Source organism: Bombina bombina, chromosome 4, assembly GCF_027579735.1.
Source record: "Bombina bombina isolate aBomBom1 chromosome 4, aBomBom1.pri, whole genome shotgun sequence".
In the NCBI taxonomy this organism is placed as follows: Eukaryota; Metazoa; Chordata; class Amphibia; order Anura; family Bombinatoridae; genus Bombina; species Bombina bombina.
The window spans coordinates 417,159,182-417,175,988 of NC_069502.1; the positions used below are offsets into that span (position 1 = coordinate 417,159,182).

The following is a 16,807-nucleotide window of genomic DNA, read 5'->3' on the forward strand; positions in this document are numbered from 1 at the left end:
GGCCGCCTACTTCAAAACAAATCTTTTTTTTTGAGTTAACGGTTTGAACTGTTTTCTGATTGGCGCTCTAGCTGCAACAAAAGTGCCATATGGCTAGTGCGCTGATTAAAAACAGTTTAAACCGTTAGCTCACAAAAAAAAAATAGTTTTGAAGTGGGCTGCCAGAGCGTGAGGTATTTGAATTTCATAGCTACATTAAAAAGTAAGTTATATTGTATCTTCATTACAACTGATTCATTTTAAGGGACAGTTAAGTCCAAACTAAACTTTCAAGATTCAAATAGGGCATGCAATTTTAAACAACTTTCCAATTTTACTTTTATCACCAATTTTGCTTTGTTTACTTGGTATTCTTAATTGAAAGCTAAACCTTGGTAGGCTCATATGCTAATTTCTTAGACCTTGAAGGCCGCCTTTTATCTAAATGCATTTTGGCAGTTTTTTTTACCACTAGAGGGCATTAGTTCATGTGTGTCATATAGATAACATTGTGTTCATGCACTTGAAGTTACCTAGGAGTAGTCAGCACTGATTGCCCCTTATTTCAGTTCTTTTGATAGACTTGCATTTTAGCCAGTTTGCAGAGACTTAGATACAAGGTAATCAGAGGTAAAAAGTGTATTATAACTGTGTTGGTTATGCAAAACTGGGAAATGGGTAATAAAAGGGATAATCTATCTTTTTAAACAATAAAAAAATCTGGTGTTGACTATCCTTTTTAAACTTTATCTAAAATATCAATAACATAGTGGATCTGTTTCTCTAAAGGGAAAGTTTACCATCACTTTAAAGGGACACTGTACCCAAAAAATTTATTTTGTGATTCAGATAGAGCATGCAATTTTAAGCAACTTTCTAATTTACTGCTATTATCATTTTTTTCTTTGTTCTCTTGCTATCTTGATATGAAAAAGAAGGCATCTAAGCTTTTTTCTTGGTTCAGCACTCTGGACAGCAGTTTTTGATTGGTGGATGAATTTATCCCCCAATCAGCAAGGACAACCTAGGTTGTTCACCAAAAATGGGCCGGCATCTAAACTTACATTCTTGCATTTCAAATAAAGATACCAAGAGAATAAAGAAGATTTGATAATAGGAGTAAATTAGAAAGTTGCTTAAAATTGCATGCTCTATCTGAATCATGAAAGAATTTTTTTGGGTACAGTGTCCCTTTAACCATTTATGTTTTGTTAAATAAGCAAAAATAGTTTGTAGCAATTTTTATTGTATAGCATGTATTGTATTACATTTTATATTCAATAAATCTGTTTCTGCATTATTTACTATATTTCTGATATATTTTTTTTTTTTATGCCGTAACTGTTACTTGCTTTTTGTGGAGCAAAGTTTCTAACAAATAAATGAACTATTAATTCTCAGCATCGGTGTTTAGTCTGTTTGAGCTGTGGTATTTGAAGAATTTTCCTTAGGCAGTGATCTTTCAGCCATAATTTCTTAGTATGAAAAACCTTTAAAAGCTAAAGGGTTGTACAATTTAAATAAAAAATTAGGTTATTTTAAATTATTAGCATTATTTTTCTTTACATTATAATTATTTGTTGGATCTAAGTGACCCCCCCCCTTTTTTTCCCCCAAACCCTTTTCAGTTGTGATATTATTTATAATAAAAAAAAAATTAAAGAAGTATTGTAAATTTATATACTGTTCTTATAAAATTAAAAAATAACAAAGTAACTTTTTCCTTTGACACACCCAGTTAAGAATATGCCTTTTTCAACTAAATGGTAGGATTTCATGCCTGAGCTATTGTCTCTAACTCCTGGCAGTCAATCATTTTCTACTTGAAAAGGAAATAAATAAGGCGCAACAAACTCTTACCTGTCACTCTGATACCAGAGGAGAACGCTCTATCCTCCAAGCCGGAAGTCAGTGAGCATATAGGTGAACCACGAAGAAGCCCTACAGTGCAAAAATTCCAGTGCTACTTCCAAAGCTAATAGTCAAACTACAAACTCAAGTTTGACTCCACCCATGTTTGAGCTTTTTGCTCTCTGCTTTATGATATATTTTTTTTAACTTTTATTTGTTAAATATCAGACAACTGAATACAATAAACCATTCGACATTCCTAGAAGGCACGTATTAAGTGAGTAAATATTCTTATACAATAAGGATAAAGAAGTCCATTGGTTATTGAATTTTAAAGTCAAACAAAAAAGTCCACCGGGTTTCCCCAGTTAAGCAAAGAGATGTATCCAGTTGTTGGTACTTCTTTTTTTTTTTTTCTTTTTTTAAATTAAATCGACAGTAGCATTCCCTGTACTTCAGTTCAGGTACAGGGTGAAGGAGTTACAATAACCAAAGTAAACATTAACAAAGTTATCTTATCATAAACATATATGGATCGTTACTATTGTTGAACTAAACATTCTAATAAAATCATTGAATCCTCAACATTCAATACAGTTGTGAGATACTTGGCTGAATCATATGGTTCAAATTACTCCAAGTTTAATCACATTTATCTTGTTACTCCCATATATTCCATTCTCGTCTTACGTTTGTGTATATATATATATATATATGTATATGTGTTTTTAAATGGATACAAAAGTTGTCTTTTGGTTGTCAGGTCTAAACTCTAGGTATAAGCTCCATTTATCAATATAGTGCGGGATTCGTACAGAAACATTAAACAAGGTATGTAATTTATGAGCAGTTTGACATTTCAGTAACAATTGTTTAAAAAAGACAGAAGGTGCTTCCCTATGTAGCCATTTGCAGAATATACATTTTCTAGCTATTAATAAAACATTAACTAACATCCTTTTGATATTTCCTTATACATGGGAGTTGCTCAAAGAATAAGATATGTGTGAGTGACAGTTGAGGACCCAACATTCTGGACAACCAGAGATCCGATTCCAGTAACTTTAAACCTTCGGGCAATACCACATGTAGTGCAGAAAGTCAGAGTCTGGGAAAGAACATTTGCCACATACATTAGAGAAGTCCCTTCTCTATTTACTTAGTCTATTGGGGGTGATATCTTGATACAAGACTCTAATCTGGGATTCTCTAAGATCTGTTGTTTGGGTCGCCAACAAGTCTAGTTTTAGACTATTATAGATTATATCAGTAGGTTGGACTCTGGCCTTTCGCTTGTTCCATGTTTTCTCAAGATCTTGCCATGCACTGTGAAACCCTGACTGTAATAACATCTTATATTGGGTATATGGCAAAGTGACGTGAACTAAACCTAGTGTATATGGGACATAATGATGTAGGGTGCCAAAATGTGTTAGTTACGTATAGTCTGGTTTTATATAGTGACGTAGTTGGAAGTAAGCAAATCTTTGATTTGAGGGGATAGAGTAGATTTTACAGATGATGTCAAAAGGTAGTACTGTCTTTTGTAGACTTTGACAACTGGAAACGCTTAGGTGTCGACATTTTGAGCAAAGACAGGGTACAATGTTCCTGGTAGAAATCTTGGGTTTCCACTTATCTGTAGAAGAGGGAAGTTATAAGGGACAACCTGTAGTTGTGTTGTTGTGTTTTTTTGTTTTTGTTTTTTTTTTAGTTACAGCATGCCATGTTAAGAGTGTGTGTGTCTTTTTCACATCTGGTGGTTTAATAAAAATGGTGGAGTTTCAGCGAAAGTAGCTTGTGATAGGAAGGGTAGTGAGATCCGTGGTAGCAGTGCCTCCTCTGGGTGTGTAGGAGAGAAGTGTTGTGTGCCTAATCTCCAGTCCAAGATGTACTTTGCCAGAGACACCCAATTGTAATAGAGGACGTTCGGCAATCCTAGTCCCCCTTTCGAGTAAGATAGATACAATTTAGTGAGACTACATCTCGGTTTGCCACTTTTCCACAAAAAATTGTGGTTTAGGGCTATTAAGTCATTTCGTCTAAGTTGGAGTGGGAGCAACTGCATCGGGTACAGGATCTTAGGAAGTGAGATCATTTTGATTATATGCACTCTTCCCATCAAGGAGAGTGGTAGGTTTTGCCGAGCGATTAGGTCGTTCTTAATTTCCTGGATAATTGGGGAGAAGCTATATTCATACCATTTGTGTGGATTGGCCAATATATGTATGCCCAGATAGGTAAGATGTCGACCACATGGAAAGGATAGAGGGATGATCCCTCTCCCGCTGTACAGTTTAGCCATAACATTTCTGGTTTGCTGATGTTTATTTTGTATCCAGAGAATTCTCCAAACATTTGTATAGCATCTAAGATTTTGGGGACATATTTTTGGGGGTCTGAAACGAATAGTAGCATATTGTCTGCATATAGGGAAAACAGAAATTATGTTTACCTGATAAATTTCTTTCTCCTACGGTGTATCCGGTCCACGGCTTCATCCTTACTTGTGGGATATTCTCAATCCCTACAGGAAGTGGCAAAGAGAGAACACAGCAAAGCTGTCCATATAGCTCCCCTCAGGCTCCGCCCCCCAGTCATTCGACCGACAGGAGAAAAAGGAGAACCATAGGGTGCAGTGGTGACTGTAGTTTATAAAAATAAATTTAAACCTGACTAAAATGCCAGGGTGGGCCGTGGACCGGATACACCGTAGGAGAAAGAAATTTATCAGGTAAACATAAATTCTGTTTTCTCCTACATTGGTGTATCCGGTCCACGGCTTCATCCTTACTTGTGGGAACCAATAACAAAGCTTTAGGACACGGATGAAGGGAGGGAACAAGTCAGGTAACCTAAACGGAAGGCACCACTGCTTGCAAAACCTTTCTCCCAAAAATAGCCTCTGAAGAAGCAAAAGTATCGAATTTGTAAAATTTGGCAAATGTATGCAGTGAAGACCAAGTCGCTGCCTTACAGATCTGTTCAACAGAAGCCTCATTCTTGAAAGTCCAAGTGGAAGCCACAGCTCTAGTAGAGTGAGCTGTAATTCGTTCAGGAGGCTGCCTTCCAGCAGTCTCATAAGCCAACCGGATGATGCTTTTCAGCCAGAAAGACAGAGAGGTCGCAGTCGCCTTTTGACCTCTCCTCTTACCAGAATAGACGACAAACAAGGACGAAGTTTGTCTGAAATCTTTAGTTGCTTTTAGGTAAAACTTCAAAGCACGAACCACATCGAGATTGTGTAACAGACGTTCCTTGTTAGAAGCTGGGTTAGGACACAGAGAAGGAACAACTATTTCCTGGTTAATATTCTTATTGGAAACCACTTTTGGAAGAAAACCAGGTTTGTTACGTAAAACAACCTTATCTGTATGAAACACCAGATAGGGTGAATTACACTGCAAAGCAGACAATTCAGAAACTCTTCTAGCGGAAGAGATAGCAACCAAAAACAAAACTTTCCAAGATAGTAACTTAATATCTATGGAATGTAGAGGTTCAAACGGAACCCCCTGAAGAACTGAAAGAACTAGATTTAGACTCCATGGAGGAGCCACAGGTCTGTAGACAGGCTTGATTCTGACTAAAGCCTGCACAAACTCCTGAACATCTGGCATTGCTGCCAGACGTTTGTGTAACAAAACAGACAGAGCTGATATCTGTCCTTTTAAGGAACTAGCTGACAAACCTTTCTCCAATCCTTCTTGGAGAAAAGCTAAAATCCTTGGAATCCTAATCTTACTCCATGAGTAACCCTTGGATTCGCACCAACAAAGATATTTCCGCCATATCTTATCTTATGGTAAATTTTCCTAGTGACAGGCTTTCTAGCCTGAATCAGGGTATCTATAACTGAATCCGAAAGACTAGGTTTGGATGTACGAATGGACCTTGAATTAGAAGGTCCTGCCTCAAAGGTAGCTTCCATGGTGGAACCGATGACATATTCACCAGGTCTGCATACAAGGTCCTGCGTGGCCACGCAGGAGCTATCAGAATTACTGAAGCCTTCTCCTGTTTGATCCTGGCTACTAGCCATGGGAGAAGAGGAAACGGTGGAAAGACATAAGCTAGATTGAACGACCAAGGCGCTGCTAAGGCATCTACCAGTGTCGCCTTGGGATCCCTGGACCTGGACCCGTAACATGGAACTTTTGAGTTCTGACATGACGCCATCAGATCCAGATCCGGAATGCCCCATAGTTGAGTTAACTGGGCAAAAACCTCCGGGTGAAGTTCCCACTCCCCCGGATGGAAAGTCTGACGACTCAGATAATCCGCTTCCCAGTTGTCCACTCCTGGGATGTGAATTGCTGATAGATGGCAGGAGCGATCCTCTGCCCATTTGATGATCTTGGATACCTCTCTCTTCGTTCCCCCCTGATGATTGATGTAAGCTACAGTCGTCATGTTGTCCGACTTAAATCTGATGAATCTGGCCTCCGCTAGTTGAGGCCATGCCTGGAGCGCATTGAATATCGCTCTCAATTCCAATATGTTTATCGGGAGAAGAGATTCTTCCTGAGACCATAGACCCTGAGCCTTCAGGGACTCCCAGACCGCGCCCCAGCCCAAAAGACTGGCGTCGGTCGTGACGATGATCCACTCCGGTCTGCGGAAACTCATTCCCTGAGACAGGTGATCTAGAGACAGCCACCAGAGGAGTGAGTCTCTGGTTTTCTGGTCCATTTGAATCTGCGGAGACAAGTCTGCATAATCCCCATTCCACTGTTTGAGCATGCACAGTTGCAATGGTCTTAAATGAATTTGAGCAAAAGGAACCACGTCCATTGCCGCAACCATTAGTCCTATTACCTCCATGCACTGAGCTATGGAGGGCTGAGGAATGGATTGAAGAACTCGACAAGCGTTCAGAAGCTTTAACTTCCTGACCTCTGTCAGAAAGATCTTCATTTCTACGGAGTCTATTATTGTTCCCAGAAAGGGAACCCTTGTGGACGGGGACAGGGAACTTTTTTCTATGTTCACCTTCCACCCGTGAGATCTGAGAAAGGCTAAAACAATGTCTGTATGAGCCCTTGCTTTGGGAAGGGACGACGCTTGTATTAGAATGTCGTCTAGGTAAGGTGCTACTGCAATGCCCCTCGGCCTTAGCACCGCTAGAAGGGACCCTAGCACCTTTGTGAAAATTCTGGGAGCAGTGGCTAAACCGAACGGAAGAGCCACGAACTGGTAACGTTTGTCCAGAAAGGCGAACCTCAGGAACTGATGGTGATCTTTGTGGATAGGAATATGCAGGTACGCATCCTTTAAGTCCACGGTAGTCATGTATTGACCCTCCTGGATCGTTGGTAAAATTGTCCGAATGGTTTCCATTTTGAATGATGGAACTCTGAGGAATTTGTTTAGAAGTTTTAAGTCCAGAATTGGCCTGAAAGTTCCTTCTTTTTTGGGAACTACAAACAGGTTTGAGTAAAAACCCAGTCCTTGTTCCGCTGTTGGAACTGGGTGTATCACTCCCATCTTTAATAGGTCTTCTACGCAATGTAAGAATGCCTGTCTCTTTATCTGGTCTAAAGATAAGCGAGACATGTGGAACCTTCCCCTTGGAGGAAGGTCCTTGAACTCTAGAAGATACCCCTGAGAAACAATTTCTAGTGCCCAGGGGTTCCGGAACATCTCTTGCCCAAGCCTGAGCAAAGAGAGAAAGTCTGCCCCCTACTAGATCCGGTCCCGGATCGGGGGCTACCCCTTCATGCTGTCTTGGTAGCAGCAGCAGGCTTTTTGGCCTGTTTGCCCTTGTTCCAGCCTTGCAATGGCTTCCATGCTGGTTTGGGCTGGGATGCGTTACCCTCTTGCCTAGTGGCTGTAGAGGTGGAAGTCGGTCCGTTCCTGAAATTGCGAAAGGAACGAAAATTAGACTTATTTTCAGCCTTGAAAGGTCTATCCTGTGGAAGGGCATGGCCCTTTCCCCCAGTGATATCTGAAATAATTTCCTTCAACTCTGGCCCAAATAGGGTCTTACCCTTGAAAGGAATATTAAGTAATTTTGTTTTGGACGACACATCCGCCGACCAAGACTTTAACCAAAGCGCTCTGCGCGCCACAATTGCAAAAACAGAATTTTTCGCCGCTAATTTAGCTAACTGGAAAGCGGCGTCTGTAATGAAAGAATTAGCCAACTTCAGGGCGTGAATTCTGTCCATGACTTCATCATAAGAAGTCTCCTTTTGGAGCGAGTTTTCTAGTTCCTCAAACCAAAAAGCCGCTGCAGTGGTTACAGGAATAATGCAAGAAATTGGTTGAAGAAGAAAACCCTGTTGAACAAAGATTTTCTTAAGTAAACCTTCGAATTTTTTATCCATAGGATCTTTGAAAGCGCAACTGTCTTCTATTGGTATAGTCGTGCGCTTAGCTAGTGTTGAAACTGCCCCCTCTACCTTAGGGACCGTCTGCCATGCGTCCCTTCTAGGGTCAACAATTGGGAACATTTTCTTAAATATAGGAGGGGGAACAAAGGGTACACCTGGCTTCTCCCACTCCTTAGTCACGATATCCGCCACCCTCTTAGGTATCGGAAATGCATCAGTGTGTACTGGGACCTCTAAGAATTTGTCCATTTTACACAATTTTTCAGGGATCACCAAAGGATCACAATCATCAAGTGTAGCTAGGACCTCCTTAAGTAGGGCGCGGAGGTGTTCTAGCTTAAATTTAAATGCTATGGCATCAGGCTCTGCCTGCTGAGAAACTTTCCCTGTGTCAGAAATTTCTCCCTCAGACAGGCCCTCCCTCACCGCCAAGTCAGATTGATGTGAGGGCACTACAGATAAATTATCCTCTGCGTCAGCTTGCTCATTTTTTGTGTTTAAAACTGAGCAATCACGCTTCCTAGGAAAAGCTGGCAGTTTGGATAAAAATGCTGAGAGAGAATTATCCATTACTGCCGCTAACTGTTGCATAGTAATCGCAATTGGTACGTTAGATGTACTGGGCATCGCTTGCGCGGGCATAGCTGGTGTTGACACAGAAGGGGAGGATAGCGAGCTATCTTCACACCCTTCAGCTAAAGAATTATCTTGGGCTATATCTTTAAGTGTAATTGTACGGTCCTTAAGCTGTTTGGACGCTATAGCACATTTCACACATAAATTTAATGGGGGAACCACCTTGACCTTTGAACATAGAGAACATAGGCTATCTGAAGGTTCAGACATGTTTAACAGACTTAAAAGTAACTTCAATGCAATAAAATTTATTTTTGACAAAAACGTTACTGTCTCTTTAAATAATAAAAGTGCACACTTTATTACTGAAACATCAAAAAACCATCAAAAACACATCCAATTTTTATGAAATTTTCACCACAGTGTCATAATGCTTTGAAAATGTTGCACACAAATTTTCAGACCAATTAACCCCTTAATGCCCAAACCGGAGCTAATAACAGCAGTTAACCGGTTAACACACTACAGTACTCTGCCACAGCTTGCCCTGTGGCTTTTACCTTCCTTAGGGTTATTTTGGTAAGAATATAAGCCTCCCTGGAGCCCTTCCTGATGCCTCCGGACTCCCCACGTGAAGCTGCATGAACTGGCTAGTCAAAACAAGTGCACAATTGAGGCGCGAAAATGAGGCTTCCTTCCTCTGCATACCAGAGTGGAGGGGCCTTTCTGACTAGATTAGGTGTCCAACTAAGTGCCAGGCGCACATTAATCTCCAAAAGTGTTTTTAAGTTGATAAAAAAAACACCTATTTAAGTTGAAAACTTGCTAAAAAGCAATCGATTAGCCCACAATAGTGTCAACCAGCATAAGCCCTTAAAATAAGCCATCCTTTTATTGCTGAATCTAATAACAATGGCTTACCTATCCCAGAGGGAATTTCTGACAGTCTTCTAGCATTACTGGGTCTTGTTAGAAAAATGACTGATCATACCTGAAGCAGTTAAGCCTGCAAACTGTTCCCCCCAACTGATGTTATCTGGTTTCAACAGTCCTGCGTGGGAACAGCAATGGATTTTAGTTACTGGTGCTAAAATCATAGTCCTCTTAGCAGAAATCTTCTTCACTTTCTGCTGCAGAGTAAATAGTACAAGCCGGCACTATTTTAAAATAACAAACTCTTGATAGAAGAAATAAAAAACTACAACTAACACCATATACTCTTTACCACCCCCGGGGAGATGCTACTAGTTAGAGCGGCAAAGAGAGTGACTGGGGGGGCGGAGCCTGAGGGGAGCTATATGGACAGCTTTGCTGTGTGCTCTCTTTGCCACTTCCTGTAGGGATTGAGAATATCCCACAAGTAATGATGAAGCCGTGGACCGGATACACCAATGTAGGAGAAATTTGCAGTTTGTGAGTGTGAAGATCAATCCCAGGGAATATAGACCGGAGATATATTGCTAAGGGTTCTAGTGCTATATTAAATAAAATTGGGGATAATGGGCAACCCTGTCGAGTGCCTCTATGAAGGGGTATTGGCGGGGAGTATATATTATTGACTAATAAATATGCTATGGGGCTAGAGTAAATGGTTTTTGCTGAAATCTATAAAACAACCTTCTATTCCAAAATTCCCCATGGTACCAAAGAAATGCCCCCACTCCAGAGGACAGAAAGAAGGCATCCGGTAAACCATTGATCACATCTTTGCGTCCAGTAATGTCACTGCATGCAGAACTCGCTGTATATTGGTGACCGAGGAGCGACCAGCTGTAAAGCCAGTTTGGTCAGTGTAGTATGCATGGTAGAGCATGTTTAAGGTTGTTGGCCAATATTTTCATCAGAAGTTTATAATCTACATTGAGTAGACAGAGAGGTCTATAGGACTCTGGAAGAGTAGGATCTCTACCCGGTTTGTGTACAACAGAAATAGTAGCTGCTGAAAACCTTGTGGATGGTTCTTTGTTGATGTATGAAGTAGCGGTCAAATCTAGTTAATAGTGGGGAGACTTGGCTATTTAACATACAGTAAAATTCCGTAGGGAGCCCATCCGGGTCTGGCGCTTTCCCCAGAACTAGGGTTTTAATCATGATCTACATCTCCTCTTGTGATATTGGGGTATTTAGATTGTCAATTTGGTCTGCCGATAGTTTGGGAGAGTAACTTTATCCCAAAAACTAGTTTGAGCCTCAGTATTATTAGGCTGTGCTGCGTATAAGGTAGAGTAATAATCTGCACATTTTGTTATGTCTGTCGAGTTGTGAATTAACGAGTTATCTTTACGAAGAGCCAGGATGCTCCTGTTTGTTTGTTTGATTTTAATCAAGGATGCTAAATATTTGCCAGTCTGATTTCCATGTCTCAGAAATCTGCCCTGGTTTCTATTGTCTTGATATGCTGTATTTTGGAGTAGAAAGGTGTCTGTCTTGTTTTGGTCTGAACGTATGAGATTCTATTAGCTACAGTCGGAGTCTGACAGTAAGATAAATAGGCGTTTGTTTTAGTGTGTCATTGTAGGATTTTTTTTTCCATGCTATTATGTAGACGTTTCTTTTTAGTGACATGTGATATCTCCTCTTAAAACAGTCTTTGCCGTTTCCCAAAAGATCTCAGGGGTTGTTTAGTGGGGTGCATTGTTAGATGTAAAGTCATCCCATTGCCTTGTGAGGTACATTTGAAAGGGGGATGCTGAGGTGTTTTGGAAAATGAAAGATTCTTTTGTTGGTGCGGTGTGGGGCAGGGTAGATTCTCAGTGAGATTGAGGCATGATCTGCAATAGTGTTATGTATTTTCGTCTCAGTGACCAGGAGCTCTAGGGAAATAGATGTGAGGAAGAGATCTATGCGTGAGAGTGTGTTGTGCACTCTAGATGCGCAGGTATATTGGCGGCCTGCAGAGTTTTGGCTTCTCCATATATCATGGACTCCAAGGACTGTATACAGAGTGTCAAAAATTTTCAGAGAGTATGTACTTGAAGTAGTCAGTGGCTTCATAGGGTCATAGCTACTCAGGTCTTTGAATCTGTCTAAGACTGGGTTGGGTGTTAGATTAAAATCTCCTGCAAGAATGAGGGCAGTGTCTAAAAAACAAAGGAGCCAAGCTATTAAAGTGTTGCCACTACAGTGATTGGGGCTGTACAGATTACATAGGGTATACCATCGTTCCCGCCATTTTCATTTTACAATGACAAATCTACCATCTGGGTCATTAATTTTAGAATCAATCTGGTACTGGAAGTTTTTATGAAAGAGTATTGCCACACCTCTACTGGAATTATTGTAAGGGGCGGAGATAATTTCTGCTATCCAATTTGTCTTGAGTTTTGCATGTTCAAGCTCATTTAAGATGAGTCTCTTGTAGGCACATAATATCTACATGTCGTTTTATTTTGTTTTTTGTTTGATTTTTATAGGTGGGTCAGGACAGGTTTTTTTTTTCCTTTTGATGGGAGAGTTGATGCCTCCTATGTTCCAGGAAAGAATTTTAGCAGTCCATTATTTATAATCACAGGAGAGATAAAAATTTAAATATGGCCGGGTGTTAAACTTATATATAACAGTATCCAGTGGAGGTGAGCAATCAGTGGAGCATATTTTAGCAGACCATAGTATCTCAGTTATTCTAAAGCTGAACCATATAACAATAACCATAACACATAGATATTTAACATTAACATACAAACTTATTGGGAACCAATCCATATTGGGTCCTCAGATGTGTGCTGAAGGTCTGGGATCCCCCATAAAAGGGGAGATGGTTGTAGCATAATCAGATCGTGAAAGTCACTCGGGAGTCCTGTTGTGGAGCTTGATCCAAGAAGGCCTGGGCATCTTTACGCGACTCAAAGAATCTTGGTCCTCTCAAAGTATGCAGGTGCAGTCGTTCTGAGTAGAGTAACATAGAAACATAGATATTGACGGCAGATAAGAGCCATAGGCCCAGCAAGTCTGCCCGACCTTACCTAACAGTATAAACTTATCTAGTTCGTAGGATAGTAGCCTGTCGATTCTCCTTGTGGAGCAATGTACACAAAGGCGCAAATTCTTTTCTTCGCTTTAGTACATCAGCAGAGTAATCCTGGAATAGATTGTCTTTTTATCATCGTAGATGAGCATCTGTAATTTCCTGTAGGCTCTCGAGCTGTATTTTAGACTGGAAGTTTAAGTACTTGATCATTACTCCTCTTGGGAGAGCATTTTGATCAGAGAAGGCTCTGTCATTGCCAACTCTGTGCTCTCTTTCTGCCTTGATGGGTATATGTTCAGCCGGGATTTTAAGTAGGTTTGGTAAAGAGTGCCCTTCAAAATAGAGTAATTCAGGAAGTTTTTGATTCAGGTAGTCCCACAAGTCTTACATTGTCACTGCGTGAACGGTTCTCCAAGTCGTTCACTTTCTGGTGTAAAGAGACATTTTGTTGAAGTAAATCTTTTATTAGCAGAGTAGAGGCATTATGTCCATCTTCTAAGTCAGAGATGCGTTGTTCCTCCATAAATTGTTTGACTTCAGTTGTATGAGTGCCCATACCCTTTTGCAGGTTATGTAGCTTTGTTAGGAATAGAGAGTTTAGTTGATGTTCAGCAGGGTTTCTAGCAGTATCTGGGGATAACTAGATATGTGCATGGCGAAAAAATTCGGATCGATTCGGAATTTTCGAATTTCGGTTTGGACTGATTCAAATTCGGAGAAATTTGAATCGGTTCGGATTCGAAGAAATTCGGCTGGATTCGGTTCGGAATTTCGGTAAGTGTTAGGTGGGATTAGACTAGTATTATGTACAGTATATTAGGTGTAACCCATAGCAGAGTGATATAACATAATATACTGTACAATACTAGTGTAATCCATGGCCAGCCGAATCTACTGAATAAATCCGAACTAATTCGGATTTATTCGGCAGTTTTTTAATTCGGAAATTCTGATCGATCCGAATCCTGAATTTGGCCAAATTTCCGAATCGATCCAAAACGAATCGCACATGTCTAGGGATAACGCTGTAGTCGTTGCCGGCGGGGATGGGGGTGGAGGTTCTAAGGCCCCTTTTGCTTTTTTTCTTTCTTGTGTTTTTGCCCTGTGACATTTTTTGTGCTGTTAAAAATTTGTCTATGAAAAGTTATAGTTTCAGAGTGTGCTCATGTGTTGCACTAGGCTCAGGTTATGATATAGGGATTAGTGTGTATCTTCGTCAGATCAGTTAGAGTACAGATCAGGATATCTTAATAAAGATGAAACTATACCAATGACAGTACTGCAATCCGTGACACGTTAGGAAGGTTTTATGAGGACCCACAGTTGAGTGTAGCAATATCCGTTGACTAGGATATATGTACCACCATTTAAGCAGATCAGAGGTTATGTGCAGTGTCTCTATATGGTTTATAATTCAAAGGCAGCACATAGATTAGCGGTGCGTCATTAAATGAGTAATTGTACAGTGCTCTGCCGTTATTGCGGTTTCTCTGTAAAAACGTTGCAGTGTCCCAGTCTCTCAGGTATATATATATAGTAGCTTAAACTCCTACAGGTAGTGGCAAAATTGAGGAGCAGGAAGTTAGTTAGTAAGGCCGATCGAATTTTTACAACAGGAAGTAACTCTTGATGCAGTTTTTCTATTAGGCCTCAGCCACGTTTTACAGTCAGTAATTTGCAAGCACTAACCCTTAGTAGCGGTCAGCCTAATGCTTGTTATATAGATTCACTTGCTAGGCATTGTGGAAAGGTCGGACCAGCCGTACTACCGGGCTATTAAGGATAGCCAAGGTTGCTCAGAGGGCTGGTATGACGGATTGAACTCTTCTTCAAACCGCCATACTTTTTTTTTTTTTTTATTTATTTTTTTCTTTTTTTTTATTCTAAATAAGTGTATATTTTATTAACTATAGTGGGCTTGACATTTTGCATTATTTACTTGAGTTTTTAGTCAATTGTTTATACACGGAAGTCCATTATATTTTTTTTTTCATGCAAGACAAAAAAAAAACTTTTAAAAATGGCTCCTATTGAGATTTCCACTTTAAACCAATTTTATTTTGAAATCATTCAGTGAGCAGAAAGTGAATGAATAAGGGCCATGAGGGGTGACTTGAGACCTTTAAAATTAGTGATGCTACTAAGATTAGCACAAAGATGTTGATCAAGGATGGAAGTTGGTACTTTGTGTAGAGTCATGGCTTTTCTGCTGCTCTTTTTCTGCTTTTTTATTTTTATTTCAATCAGGGTTTCCTAATTTATCCCTTCCTTTGTCTTGACAGCTTTTGAAGAAAAAGGGGTACAGTAAAGGCTATAAAGGGTGATTAGCATCCCCCCTGGAATAAACAGATGTAAAAGAACAGTCTACACCAGAATATTTATTGTTTTAAAAAATAGATATTCCCTTTTTATTACCCATTCCCTTGTTTTGCATAACCAACACAGTTATATAAATACAATTTTTACCTCTGATTATCTTTGTATCTAAGCCTCTACAGACTGCCCCCTTATTTCAGTTCTTTTGACAGACTTGCATTTTAGCCAATCAGTGCTGGCTCCTAGGAACTCCACGTGCGTGAGCAGTGTTGGTTCATGTATTTCATATAGATAACACCCTCTAGTGGTGAAAAACTGTCCTGAGCTAAGAGGTGGCCCTCAAGGGCTTAGACATTAGCATATGAACCTCCTAGATTTAGCTTTCAACTAAGAATACCAAGGAAACAAAGCAAAATTGGTGATAGAAGTAAATTGGAAAATTGTTTAAAATGACATGCCTTTTTCTGAATAATGAAAGTTTGTTTTGGACTAGACTGTCCCTTTTAAACTTTCATGTAACTTCATACATTAACACACTGATCATTAGTTCTCTGGGCTGATCTCTGTTTTGCAGTGTACAGATGGGTTTTTGCTTATTAAGTGGTAGCATGAGCCCGTTGGGAGCTGTTTAGGTCCCACCTGCACCATTATCAGGAACATGCTGACTTCAGTAAGCTCCATATGTCTGCCATCAGCAGAAACCTCACATAACTGCATGTAAAACAAGAGATCACATGAATCCTCTAGCTTTAGTCTGTGCTAGCGCTAACTAGAAAATTGTTACAGTAGGAGTTCTACCCTTCCAGGTTATGGTTTCCTCACATTTACCTTCAGATCCTGCTGGCCTCAGACTGGTTGTTATAACAGAAGCATGAAATATTTTGTAGCCAAAAATATGTTAGCAGAGTAATGCAATTATTTTTGGTTGGTTATTTTTATCAGTGATTTAAAAGCAGAAGAATTTGAAAACTAATGCTTTATCCTCTTCCTAACAACCAACAATGCATGGAATCCATTTTATTTTATACATATTACACTCTTTATAACTCTTTATAACTAATATGTATTTAGCTCATTTACAGGGGAGAAACCAAAAGTTGTGCTTCTTTGCCAATCCAGATAAGTATATAACTAGTGAGCAAATGAGAAGTGGACATACATGTATGCTTTAATCACTGGCTGACTGCATGGCATGGGGAAGTACCAATAGTACAAATTGACTTTTTTTAAAGGGACAGTGTACTCTAATATTTTTTTCCTTTTTTTAACGTGTACTGATTGTACTTACTGGAATGTATTAAATTATTTACAAATAGCTCCTTTTTACCTATTTATTTTCTCACTTATAAATAACTGATTTTGCCTATTGTATCCCCACACACACATTTGAACTTGCATACATGAACTTTTATGTACTTAACCCCTTAACGACCGCGATGTACCCTGTACATTGCTGGTTGTTGAGGGTTTTTTCTGGGTGTAATAGGTCAGGTCTTGCTGCGAGCAGCAAGACTGTGCTATTAGACCCTCCCCTCCTGCAGGCTTGTTATAATAGCGTGGTCTCTCCACTGGCAGTGAGACCACACTATTGAAAACTGCCTCCCCATAGAAAGATTTAGGGGTTAAGCTCTAGTTAAAAAAAAAAAAAATAATGCTCCCTGGGGTGGCGGGGTTACAGAGAGATACTAAAATGCTAATTTTCCATTGTTTAAGTATTGGACTTTTCATAACATAACATGAGGTATTCTCTAGAACAAAAAGACTCTGCGCTCTATGACATACA

At 39.8% G+C, this 16,807-nt stretch overlaps 1 protein-coding gene and 1 long non-coding RNA gene across 2 annotated transcripts in view; one reads left to right on the forward strand and one right to left on the reverse strand.

Annotated features, from left to right (window-relative positions):
- Nucleotides 1-1,902, reverse strand: part of LOC128656368 (uncharacterized) — an 87,665-nt gene extending 85,763 nt beyond the window's left edge. Inside the window, exon 1 of the long non-coding RNA XR_008401996.1 lies at nucleotides 1,840-1,902. This is a non-coding gene — a long non-coding RNA (uncharacterized LOC128656368). The remainder of the gene's footprint in view (nucleotides 1-1,839) is intronic.
- MB21D2 (Mab-21 domain containing 2) overlaps nucleotides 1-16,807 on the forward strand; it is a 176,902-nt gene that overhangs the window by 20,825 nt on the left and 139,270 nt on the right. The window lies entirely within an intron of this gene.